The sequence below is a fragment of the Dasypus novemcinctus genome, chromosome 3 (genome assembly GCF_030445035.2).
Source record: "Dasypus novemcinctus isolate mDasNov1 chromosome 3, mDasNov1.1.hap2, whole genome shotgun sequence".
In the NCBI taxonomy this organism is placed as follows: Eukaryota; Metazoa; Chordata; class Mammalia; order Cingulata; family Dasypodidae; genus Dasypus; species Dasypus novemcinctus.
The window spans coordinates 24,668,381-24,682,591 of NC_080675.1; positions in this window are offsets into that span (position 1 = coordinate 24,668,381).

Consider the following 14,211-nt stretch of genomic DNA (forward strand, 5'->3'; position numbering starts at 1 on the left):
ATTCTCTCTTTATCTTTTATATTTGTCATTCTGAATAGTAGGTGTCATGGGATAGGACTTTTTTTTTTTAGGTACTAGGTCAGGGATTGAACCCAGAACCTAGTATATGGGAAGCAAGCTCTCAAATAATGAGCCATATCCACTCCCCCGGTATAGGACTTTTAGAATTTATTCTATTTGGGGTGCATGGTCCTTTGATATTGATGTTTGTGTCTTCCATAAGGGTTGGTGTAGCAGTTTAATATGGTTCATGAATTCCAAAAATAGATACTGGATTTTTAAAAACTGGCCAGTACCTGGGCATGGTTAAATTATGATTAGGGCTTGGATTGGGCCATGTCAGTAAGGTATCAAGTCCCCACCCCCTGGTGGGTGGGGACTCACAGATAAAAGACATGGCAAATGACAAAGTTGGGGTTTTGATGCTGGAGTATTGAGCTGGAGCCCCTGGGAAGTAAGCACACAGAGGAGCTTGGTCATGAGGAAAGAAATAACAAGCCATTTGCCTAACAGTCCACAGCTGGTCTTATGGAGAAAACAGAGGAGCTGAACCTGGAGAGAAATGAACACCAGGAAGAGAGGAACCTAGGAAGTCTGAACCCTGGCAGAGCCATCTTGCTCCAACACTTGGTAGAAAGCTTTGGTGAGGGAAGTAACTTATGCTTTATGGCTTAGTAACTGTAAGCTTCTACATCAAATAAATATCCTTTATAAAACCAACCAATTTCTGGTATTTTGCATCAGCATTCCTTTGGTTGACTAATACAGTTGGGAAGTTTTCAGTCATTATTTTCTCAAAATTTCTTTCTGCCCTTTTTCATTTTCTTCTCCTTCTGGGAAAACAAAAATTTGTATGTTTGTGTAATTCACATTGGCATTCAATTCCCTGACAACTTGTTCTATTTTTTTTTTCTAATCTGTTCTCTTTCTTTTCTCCTATCTTTTCCAGTTCATATATTCTCTCAAAATCATTAATTCTGTCTTCAAGCAATACAGATCTGCTCTTGTGTGCCTCTAATGTATTTTTAATCTCATCCATTATGTCTTTCATTCCCATAAAGTTTGTTATTTTTCTTTGCAGTCTTTCATATTGTTCTTTATGCTCACCCATTGTCTTGTTAATATCTTTAATCTCTTTAGTCATATTTTCTTTCAATTCTTTGAATTGATTTAGGTGAGTTGTGTGATTATCATTGGTTGTCTTAAATCATGTATCTCTCCAAAATATTTGTTCTGTTCCTTTAGCTGGGCTATGTCTTCCTTTTTCCTGGTACGATTTAATTTTTTGCTGATGTCTAGGCATTTGAAAATGTTGGTGAATTTACTTTGTTGGTCAACTTCTTTCTTGCCTGTTTTGTTTTCCCACAGCTCTTCTTTGATAGTTGGTTCATCTTATTCTAAATCTTTACAATTGTCCAACTTAAGTTATCAAAATTGGGCCGGGGGCTCACTAGTGGGGTCCAAATTTTCCCCCAGGAGTGCTGGTTAAGAGAGAATTAAAAGTAGTTTCTCTATGCAATTTTCAGACCAACCAGCAGATGACAGTCATTGGCTCCCCTTTCCACAGAGGTGTTTCTTTCAATCTCCACTTTTCTGTGTTTTGGTCTGGCCAGAGAGAAGATTCAGAGCAGGCTCTGCTGGCCAAATTCTGAAGAGAAATCCCCTGATTCCCTACTCCTTTTCCCTTGTAATAAGTGACAAGGAGAAAAACATCTGTTCCCCTCTCAGTTGGCTGCAATAAGCCAGGAGTTTTATCCTAGTTTCATGTCTTAGATGTGGGGAATGGGAGCCCTTTCCTGCGGTCGCCCCTCGGACTGAAGTGTGGTTTGCTGGCCTGGCGGGGGAGTGGCTGCGGTAGGCCTAATTCCGCTGCCCCCATAATAGGGTGGTTGGTCGGGCCCACCGCCACCCCTGAAGGAAGCTCGGCATGGGCGCAGAGTGCCCTCGGGTCTCCCCTTCTCGGCAGCCATGCTTCCGCGGCCGCCCCTCCTCCTGGATGGCGCCACACGATGCCTTGTGGGGCAGCACCCTTCTTCTTCTTTCTCCCTGCGCAGGCGCAGGGTGGAAAAATCCAGTCTGCCCTTTCCCCCCCTCCCCGACAGCAGCAACAGCCAGGCGTGGGCGGGAAACTCCAGTCTGCCCTCCACCCCAGCAACAGCAGCCACCAATCCCTAAACCCTGCCACTTCCCCCAGCAACAGCAGCCACCAATCACTAAACCCTGCCACTTCCCCCAGCAACAGCAACAGCCAATCCCTAATCACCACCCCTCCCCCGTCTAGTACCGCCCACTGACCTTTCTCCAGCAACCAATCAGAACAGGGCGTGGCTTCAGCCAATCAGCCTTCCCCAGCCCCTATAAAACTGTTGCCTCTCCCTCAATAAAGTGGACTTGCGTGTTTACCTTGTCTCCGCGGTAGTTCTTCTGCCGTGCGCCCTCCAGTCCTGAGAGCCCCCGACAAGGGCCTGGCCTCCCTTGTCCCCAGTTCGTCGCCTGCTTCTCCAGGCGACCCCTTTGTCGCCGGCTTCGCCGGGCGACCCTGTCAGCCGAACCGCGCAACCCCTGTGAGACCGACCCCTCGTCTGCTGCCGGACCGACCGCTCGTCCCAAGTGGGACCGACCCCTCGTCCTAAGCTGGACCGACCCCTCGTCCGCAGCCAGACCCCACCTCTACCGACCGAGCAAGCCGCCGCACTTTCCCATGCCATGGGGGTTTGGTAACTCATGTTTGTTATTTTGGGTTCTTCATCTCTCTGTCTCTTGCCCTCCTGGGAGTTATGTAGCACTATCCTGGTCTACTGACCTTGACAGCAGGTCCCTCAGAAAGCTGTTAGCCTTTTCTACATTGTTTTAGTGAGAGAGTTGAGCCCTGTCTGCCTACTTTTTTTTCTTTTAATTTCTTTGTCTTTAATTATTTATTTTTTAATGTTACATTCAAAAGATATGAGGTCCCCATAAACCCCCCCAACCCCTCACCCCAATCCTCCCATAACAATAACCTCCTCCATCATCATGGTACATTCATTGCACTTGGTGAATACATCTCTGAGCACTGCTGCACCACATGGTCAATGGTCCACGTTATAGTTTTCATTCTCCCCCAGTCCACACAATGGACCATGGGAGGACATACAATGTCCAGTAACTGTCCCTGAAGTACCACCCAGGACAACTCTAAGTCCTGAAAATGCCCCCACATCTCATCTCTTCTTCTGACTCCCTACCCTCAGCAGCTACCATAGCCACTTTCTCCATCTCAATGCTACATTTACTTCCATTACTAATTGCAATAGTTCCAGAATAGAATATCAGTTAGTCCACTCTAATCCACACTGTATTCCTCCATCCTGTAGACCCTGGGATGGTTATGTCTGCTCTACCTCTGTATTGCGAGGGTGCTTAAATTGTACTTGGATGATGGATGCAATTGTCCTCTTTGCAGTTGTAGGCACTCTTGGCTCCCTGGTGTGGTGGTTGACCTTCTTCATCTCCCTGTTAGCTGGCTGGAGTAAGTCCAATATACCAGAGGGTAGGAGTTACAAGTCTGCTAAGGCTCAGGGCCTGGCTGTCACCTGCTGCCTACTTTGACATCATCTCCCTGGAACTCTTTGCTCTCTTTTTAAAAATCATCAATAGCTTCTCATCTTATTAAAACTATATCAACATTCTTTACCATGGTCATTGAGGATCATTCTCAATGATTTTTCTGACCTTATCTCTTAATATGTGTGTACTTTCTGGTTCATTAATATTCTCTTCTACACACTACACAAAAGGTTCACTTATTTTCCTTTGAATGTACTAACTCCTTTCTATTTTACGGACTTTTCACATTGCCCTTTTTTTTGCAGTTCTTTCACAGCTCTTCAAAAAGGTAACTCAATTATACATGGTATTGTTATATAATGTTAGATGGCCTTATTTTGGAATTTATATGAATGAAAAGAAAGTTGTGTTGATTGGGTAGCCAAAAATTGGGCTATAGGCATTCATAAACATAATTTCCTTATTAAATATTGAAGCATTTTTGCAAAAACAAACATGTCCCTGTGGTTAAGGAAAATAAAATTAGAAAGATTAAAGTCAATTAAGTGATGGTCTTCATCATGAACTTCTCATGAGCATATAGGACCAATATTCTAATATAAATACCCACCACTATAATGTATGCATATATATTTGACATCATTGGAATGGTGTGAAACTATAGTCTGGTTTATATGTTTCTGTTCAGTGCCAGAAGTTTTATTAATGCTTATTTGCTTGAATTTCTAAGCATGACAAAATTGTCTGCTCAGATTTTCTGGGAAAGTCATCAGTGTCTTCCAACATCAATCTTTGTGTTCAAGGGTAAATGTTTATTCTTTATCAGCTCTACCTAAATAAGAGATGAAATTGGTTGGTATATATGTGGTTTCTCAGTGTACCTGGTAACGTATGTTTGATATCTACTATGAGTCTGGCTACATACCCATACAATTTAAGCCTCGACTAGTGCAGAGTTGCTTTAGATATCATTTGCTGCAAGGAATGTATAGGAAAAAAAGAAGAAATTTGCATAATAATTTAAAGCAACCTAGTTTATTTCCAAAATATCTATGGTGACAAATTTCTTAGTTTCAGGTTAGATAATATTAAATAAATTTTTTCTCAGTTAAGTCATTACAAGAGGTTGAATGAATGAACCATCTATTGAAGCTTTTAAGAAATAAAAAAAAATTGGCTTTTCAAGCCTGATCATGTTTAAATATAAGAGTGTGTCTATTTCCACATTGATGGTACATAATACAATTTCATAAGCTTAGAAAAGAATTAGAAAGAAATATTTGTTGATTCTTTAAATGGAAGTCAGTATTTTCCCGTTTGTGAAAAACAAAAGAAGGAGACAGCCATATGCCTCTCTTAAGTTAATTTTGTGAAAAAGTATTGTATTAAGTTTTACAATTCTCATTTTGATACATTTATCTTTCTGTGCATTTTATATCATATTTAGAAAGTCACAATTTTGAACTGGCTGACAGTAAAGACTTTGAAGTGACATTACCTGGCTTATGACTTTATAATCCTCCTAGAACTCAGATTTCTTGAACTGTGATATGTGAAAAAGAAAACAAACTTCAAAGGATTTGTTTAAAGATGTATTTTATTTATTTCTCCCCAGCCCCTCATTGTTTGCATTCATTGTATCTGTTGTGTGCTGGTCTTCTCTTTAGAAGGCACCGGAAACCAAAGCCGGGACCTCCCATGCAGGAGGAATATGCCTAATCGCCTGAGCCACCTCCGCTCCCTGCTTTGTTGCATCTCTCATTGTATTTCCTTACTGTTTCTCTTACTTGCAATCATCTTGCTGCCTCATCTTGCTGCATCAGTTTGCCATGCCAGCCCAGCATGTCAGCTCATTGTCGTGCACATTTTCTCCAGGAGACACCAGAAACCAAACCCTGATCTCCCATGTGGAATGTGGGAGCTCAGTTGCCTGAGCCACATCTGCTTCCCCTTAGGATTTAGAATAATTAATGCATGCAAAGACTTTAGAATGATGTCTTGGATTTAATAAACACTTGACAATGTTAGCTGTTATCATTTACAACCCGGGTCCCAGGCAAAGTTATCTCATGCTTACAATAAGATTTTGGTAAAAGTCTTGCCTTCATTTTTTTAAAACAAATTAATTTTATTAATACATATCAGTAAAACATATGATTCATCCAAAGTGCACAACCAATGACATTATAAGTGAGTTAACTGAGTCATGAAGAGTTTAGCTGACTTGTCCATAGTAATATGACCAGTAGTTTTAGAGCAATGATTTAGACCTAAACATTTCAACTCAAGAGTACAATATCCCGATTTAGTGTGATAGATCAAAAAGAGGTCTCTTAATGTGGAATAGTGTTTTAAAGAAATGATAGACCAAAGCTGTAGACAGGTTGGGGAAAAAAAAAAAAAAAACCTTAGTAGAGAAGAGAACTTTAAGTTAGAATTTGAGAAACACACAAGAGTTATCTAGGCTGATCAAGGCGGGACAGGTTAGGGATTTCTAGGAGAAAGAAGATGATGTGGCCTTAAGAAGGGGCAGGACATTCAGGTACCACCAAATAATTCACTAAAATGGGCATAAAAAAGAAAGTACTTAGGTTGTCAGAGTAGATAGAGATCAGGTCATACTGATTCTTGTAAGCCATGTGTTTAGATTTCAGGGTCACCCCCTTTCCCGCCCTCCCCCCACACACTAATTAGCACTGAATTTTAAATTAGTTTATATATTGTTCTTATTTCAAATTTGTTAGGCTTCATGACCCACCTAGAATGGAAGTTATTTAAGGGTCAGAACTACACACCTCCTTCTTACCCTCCACAGCACAGTGGCAAACACAGGGTAGTAATAGAGTTCTTCAAATTTATTGATTACTTACTCTCCTTTATTTTCTTAACCACTTTATAAGGACTTTTATATTTTCACCTGCTTCATTTTATTTAATGTGCTTCTCAATCTACAGATGGAGTAACTGAGGTTAGGAAGTTTGTATAACTTGTATAACACTGTATGACCTCATACAGTAAGGAAGTAACCAAGCAGGGATTTGAGTACAATCTTGGATCAGGATCAGGATCAGTATGGTATAGAAGTGTTTCCATTTTTGTTGTTATTGTTATGTAACTTACATGTGTATTCTAGATCCTCTAACTTTTTGTTTGCATATTTTACTAATATTGTTAGAACTTTCACCAGAGGAAAATGGACATAATGAATTTGTTCGAGATGATACCCAGGATGGACTGGTAGCCATGAAGTACTATGTAATACATTGTTATAAGTATGGTAAAAAAAAATGCTTCTTAAAGAAAAAGCTTACATGGAAGATAAAGGAGATAAAATAGACAAGCATGGTTTCATGTTAGCCATGCCTTGACAAGGTGTTAACCAATACAACAAATTGGGTGCAGAAGAGAAATCCACCAGTGGTGAATGGAATGACTCTTTCTCAATATTTTGCTTCATAAGGAGCCACTTTTCTCCCAGAATCTTCAACCTTGAGATCCTGTCTTAGAGTAAAAAGCTTTTTCATAGTTGTGTTTAGTAATTTAAAAAGCCTTAAACTTGATGTCTGCTATTCTCCCTGCCTACTGCCTTGGGTCTCAGTTGTTTCCTGGCTGAATAGTTCCATATTTATTTAATTTAAAAAAAATTTTTGCAACCTTGGTGACTGCAGCCTGTAGAAACTGTTTCTGATGATTGTTCCTCATTTTTCATACCTTGTAACTCTGAATAAGAAGCTCCATATCACAATGTCTCCACTGACCCACTCCAAATACTTGTGATACCATGATTGAGATCTTCTTTTCCTTTATATCTGATTAATCTGGGAAAAGATATTAAAAAGTTATAGAGAAAAAAATGGAAGTAGCAAAGTTCCATTTTCATTTTCCTACAGTGCAACATACTGACAGAAGACTACATAAGTCAAAGGAACATAGCCAAATGAATTATTAGGAGGGGAAATGAACACACATGCTTAAAGACAACTAAGGCCGAGAAATGGAATATAACTTGGACCCCATTATCCCACACATGTGCCCACTCCTAATAAATATACCTTCTCCATTTTGTTCCTTGATTCCTTTATGATTATTTAAATACTGTTCTTTTACCAAGCTCTTAATATAAATTTTAATTGTAAATGATGATCATTTCTTTATATTTAATGTATACATTTTAGAATTGAAAATTTCCCTTTAAGGATCATGCTGCTTGCATAACAAAAAATTTTAAATGCTCTATTTTCATTTTCACTGAGTTCAAAATATTCCATAATTTTCATTTTTTATTTGTTTAAACCATTGTTTTTAAATATAAGAAGAAGAAATTCTACTTAATTTCCAAATATTTGGTGTTTTCTATTTATCTTTTATTTTATTATTGTCTGTCTTTATTTCACATTGGTTAGAGAATGTATTCATACTCTATTTCCCAGGATCTTTTACTTTTTTTAAAAGATTTATTTATTTTTCTCCCCTTCCTTATCCCACCTTCCCCCTGTTGTTGACTCTCTGTGTCCATTCGCTATATGTTCTTCTGTGTCCGCTTGCATTCTTGTCAGCAACACTGGGAATCTGTCTCTTTTTGTTGCATCAGCTTGCTGTGTCAGCTCTTTGTGTATGCGGCACTACTCCTGGGCAGGCTGCACTTTATTTTTGCGTGGGGTAACTCTCTGCGGAGAGCACTCCTTGCGCATAGGGTTCCCCTGCATGGGGGACACCCTGCATGGTATACCACTCTTTGTGTGCATCAGCACTGTGTGTGGGCCAGCTCACCACATGGGTCAGGAGGCCCTGGGTTTGAACCCTGGACCTCCTATATGGTAGGCGGATGCTCTATCAGTTGAGCCAAGTCTGCTTCCCAGTATCTTTCAATTTTGGTAACTATCTCATGAGTCCTTATAAGAAATAGTATGCTTTAGTTTTTGGTGTAGATACAGATATGAAAATGTGGTCATGATTGTTACTCATGTATTCAACTATCTTTTATTTTGCAGATTTGATGTCAGCTTGTTTGCTGGTCTCTACGAGAAATAATTTAAAATCTTCAATGTTATTTTGAATTTGACTATTTCCCATTTTAGTTTCTGACAATGTTGCTCTATTTGTTTTGAGCATGTGTTATTAGGTACATAAACTTTTAATATCTTTGTTTATTTTAATAGACTACCTTAATTTACTTTGAGACATACCTATTCATCTTTAGTAGTTTGGTCTTATTTTCTATTTTGTTTGATAAAGTATAGCTACATGGCTTTCTTTTGTTAATATTTTTCCCTTCTTTTGCTTCCTTTTGTCTTCTGATTTAAAGTGGGTTGCCAGTAAACAACATAGGTATTTAATTTTTTTTTTAAACCCAGACTTACAGCATTTGCTTTTAAATTAGAGCAATTAGTTAATCACTGACATATCTAGGCTTAAATCCAACATCTATCCTTTTTTCTTTCATTTCACTGTAATAAGCTTAATACATATTTATCCATCTTTGCATCTATCTGTCCAGATATCAATTTATTTTATTTTTGAGACAATTTCTAAAGAAAGCTGTATAAAACAATGCACATCAGCCCTAAACCCTAAGCACCCATATAACAGTATCTAAAAGTTTAATCTGTTTTATTTCTTTTCTATCCCTTTTCTCTTTTTTTTTTCATAAAACAGTTCCTCTTGAATAATTTGTTGTAGAAAATATATGTATTTTTCATGGTGTTCCTGGATACTACAAAAAATGTTTGATAAACTATGTGAATACTTAGTATTATAATGTGCCACACATTTTAAACTAAGACATTATTAAAATATTTTAATCTAAATTTGCTTATGTACTTACCTCTCCTGTTGCACATCATTTCTTCCTGTCTCTCTTCATCCACCTAGGATTAGTCCTCAGATAAAGAAATAAGTTTTAGTATTTGCTTTATTACAATTACTTCCTTTATTGCAGATGAATTCAATATATCTTTTTATCTTAAAATGTTTTAAACCTCTTATTCCTTTTGATAAAACTAACATACACAGAAATGCAGAGATCTTAACTTTAAAAAGTGATGGGTTTTGGTAATATATATTCCCATATAACCACCACTGCAATCAAGACATGGAGAATTTCCAGCACACCTGAAACTCCTTCTTGTCCTGGTCTAGGTGATACCCACCATCCACAGGTATATATTTTCTTGTAATATATTAATGTGGTGAACTCTTGGTCTTTGTAATAATAGGGCCATAGAGTATGTGTTCATCTGTGTCTGGCTTTTTTTCATATTTTATATGTGTGTGTGTGTATATATATATACGCACATGAATGAACTATTTCTCTCTGCTGTTGCATGTATCAGAAATCTATGTATGTATTGATAGCTATATTAATATCTAAATCAATGTCTAGACACAGACATAGACATAGACACAAATATGGGAATAAAGGCATTATTTCTTTAGTGAATATTTTTCATTTAATTTTCCACAATATCTTATTATCAGTGATTTTAAATATGTATAAAATTTTAACAAGTATATGGTGAATAGCCATAAATCCATGATTTTGATTCAGTAGTTATTAACGTTATATTTGTTTTATTGCATATTTATCTTTGTCTCTATATAAGTATCCACTGTCTTATTTGTGGCACATTTTAAAGAGGGTTTGAGACAAAAGTTAATCTCCTAACGAATTCCTAGGCATTCACATTAACTAGACTTTAATATCTGTTTGCCTTTTTAGGTAAATTTTTACATACAGTGAAATGCACAAACCTTAAATGTACCAAGTTACTTCTTTTTATTGCTGATGAATATACCACAATTTGAATATCTATTTTTGTGCTAAAAATATTTGGGTTGTTGAACCATTATTGTACAAGTCTTTTTTTAAGTGGAAATCTATATTAATTTCTCTCAGGTAAGTATGTAGGATTGGAATTGCTGCTTCGGAGTGTGTGCAAGGCTATCTGTATATAAAGAGCAGGGTTTTGCAGTCCCATAATGTTAGATATCACTAGCTCTCCTATATAAAATGGCACAGATTTAAAATGTACTGCTAGTAACCAGACTCTCAAATGGCATGCTATGATCCCTCAAAATTCTCTTCCTTTTCTGGACCTCATCATCAGTTTTACTCTCTGTAAAACATTAAATTTTATTTTAGACTCTCTTTCCAAGCTTTATAGCCTTATCTGTTTTGTCACCCCCAGAATGGAACAATACTGCTCTTTGAAAACTAAACTACTCTATTTGATATATGTATACTTCTTAGAAGTATGATGTCTATCTTTCATCATTTAAACACACTGATTTTTCTAATGATTTCCTGTCATCTCCCATCTGAGTTTCTAAACTACTCTTTCCTCTCTCATGACTTTCATTCTTAGAATGATCAATATGTATATTTTCAAAGATATGGATAAGTACGTTTATTTTCTCTCTACAATAAGTATATTATTACCTTTAGCATTTCTGAGAGAATATGCTAAGAATTCACTTTAAATTATCTGTGCCCAAAATTATTTGAGGGTGCCTAGACAAATGAATATAATGTGTAACAGTATAATTAAAGATAAAAATGGAACTGGAATAATCCAAAAAGTACATAAGGAGTGAGGATAGGGCAGAGTCTGGCTTTAATTTGCCACTGTTTCTTCTGGAAATTAAAGAAAGATTGAGCAACACACAAGGTTAAAAAAGTAGGTTAAAAAAAGTTATCTATTTTCTGCAAACACAAACCTGTTCATGGAACAAGTGATTGCTGTGCAGATATTTGTTATTGTTGGATGAAGTATCACTTTCATGCTTGAAACCCCAGAAATAAGGCATGTGACATTCTTAGTTATCAATGGCTTTCAATCACTTTCCTAGAGAGAATTGACTCATGCGTGGATAACAGAAAGATTTATGTAAATAGATAACTGTTTTCTTATATAAGATATTATAATCTTGTCCATAACCCAGAAAGGACCTAAATTATTTGACATTAAACATGGTACTAGAGACTTTAGCTTGAAAATATTCATGGAATTTAGAAGCAACTAAAGCCTCATTCTTCTAAGGACTGCAGCAAAAGTCTCTTCCTTTTAGTCTACTTTGATCATCTTGATGTACCAGCCAGGCAGTTTTAGCTGCCACAGTCACTCCCAAACAAAAGAATGTCTTCACATTTTGGACTGGAGTATTTGGGAGTGTCAAAGTATATATTTATATATATATATATATATATATATATATATATATATATATATATATATATATATATATATTTATTTATTTATTTATTTAAGATTTATTTTTTATTTATTTCTCTCCTCCCCCCCGCCCCAGTTGTCTGTTCTCTGTGTCTATTTGCTGTGTATTCCTCTTTGTCCACTTCTGTTGTTGTCAGCGGCATGGGAATCTGTGTCTCTTTTAGTTCTGTCATCTTGCTGCATCAGTTCTCCATGTTTGTGGTGCCATTCCTGGGCAGGCTGAACTTTCTTTCACACTGGGCAGCTCTCCTTACGGGGTGCACTCCTTGCACGTGGGGCTCCCCTATGCAGGGGGCACCCCTGCGTGGCACAGCCCTCCTTGTGCACATCAGCACTGCACATGGGTCAGCTCCACATGAGTCAAGGAGGCCTGGGATTTGAACCACAGACCTCCCATGTGGTAGGCAGATGCCTTATCCATTGGGCCAAGTCTCTTCCCCAAAGTATATATTTAATAAATTTTCTTCAATACTGAGTTTTACATAGGCATGATTTCATAAACTGCTGATGCTTGGGAAAATTAATCAATGAAATGATCTATACTAAGATTACTCAGAGGGGGAGCAGGTGTAACTCAGTGGTTGAGTGCCTGCTTCACTTCAGTTGAGTACAGGGGATTGAACCAAGGACTTCTTAAAAAAGAAAAAAGGAAAAAGTGAAGATTGTTCAGATATAGGTAATGGAAAATACTTGCAAGATTCTTGTCTTTCATTTTACAATAGCAGATAAAGTAACTTTTATGTCCTTAAAAATGGGGAACACAGAAAATGCTTGTATGTCATCAAAATCTGACGATTTTGTGAACTCACATGACAAATACATTAGGAATATACTATGTTAAATGTTCTCTAACCTTTAAATACAATTATCACCAATATAATTGCTGTGACAGCAGAGAGAAGTCAGTGGTCACGGTACTGAAGGACACAAGAAATCTTTGAGAAGGAAGATTTATTTTGACCGGCCAGGCCCGGTGGACTTCTGTCCAAAAAAACAGAGCCCTGAGTAAGATTTCTATGTCCTTTTTACACAGAGGATTTAGGAGTGGGGGTCAAGCAGCGCTTTTGTTGTGAAAAGAACTTTCTTTGTTAGATCAGGTTTCAGTTTCTTAGGGTCTGGGGTTTGTATGGACACCAGGTAAGCTTGAATAAACATACCTCCCACATCCATCTGGATGTAAGTTCGAATGCACATACAGTCTACATCCTTTTTGAATACACAGAGCCTATGGAGTCTACATCATTTAATTGGCTTTCCAGAACCTAGGCAAACTTGGATATAGAATTAGATAAATTTGAATACACACATATGCACGTACAGGCTAATCTAACAAATTCAAGCAAAACCTTTATTGATTATTGGCATATAACTTCTAGAAGGAAAAAGTACTTAGTACAATTCTTAACAACATACATTGTTTTAAAGAATTTTAAATAGATCAAATTTTAAAAGAAAAAGTAAAGAAAAAACAAGGATAGCTCACTAAGGTAAAAAGTGTTTAATATGGCATGCACATTGCACCTTTATTTTTCCATTGTTGGTTCATGTGGGATCCAATGAATGTTAACTTCTCTCTCTTATTTACTTGCAATTCATGACAGAAAGTTTGGGCACTGAATTTATTTCCAAAATATTGCAAATATAAAATCTGTCTACATATTCTCTACTTAATACCTTATATTCGTCAACTCTAAATCTGTGCTGTTAAATGAGACCAAATCTTTACTTAGTCCATTCCCGATACACCCTGTGTAATGGATTCAGTACGTCTGAACAGAGACAGTATCCAGTGTACATTCATCATTCTGCCTTAAATTGATCAAGTTTAAAACACAATTAGTAGGAAATTCCATCATCCCTGAAAGGGAGCAACTAAACTAGAAAGAAAACAAATATTTATTCATATTGAGATTCCAATAAAAGGATGTTATGCTAACGGAATTCTTCAAAAGAAAAATAAGAATGGCAAGGGTAATTTTGATCACAATAGTTTCTAAATGGCCCAAGGCGATTTCTTGATGGCATTTTAATATGAATTTCTGCCAACAAGATAGTTCAAAATTGTATCTAGTAGTTCATTCCAAGTTCTGGTAAGATACTAAAATAAATTAACCCAATTATGTAAGTGTTAAAAATTAACAAGTAAATATTATTACAAAATCATTATAAAGATGCCTTTATATTATAGAACAGCCAAATATCTACTGAAACTGGTTAGACTTCACCTACTCCTTCTTTTATGATGCTAATTCTAAACAGGTCTCACTCTGTTTATGGTTACTCTAGACTTAGCCTCACCCGGTGTTGTTACTATTAGGATGACAATTCTAGACTGACCTTATCCTTGTTAATAGTTAAACCAAAATAAGGCTCTTCCTTGAGTATGCTTATTATTGTGAATAACCACTCCAATCTCCTCTGTTTAATATCCACA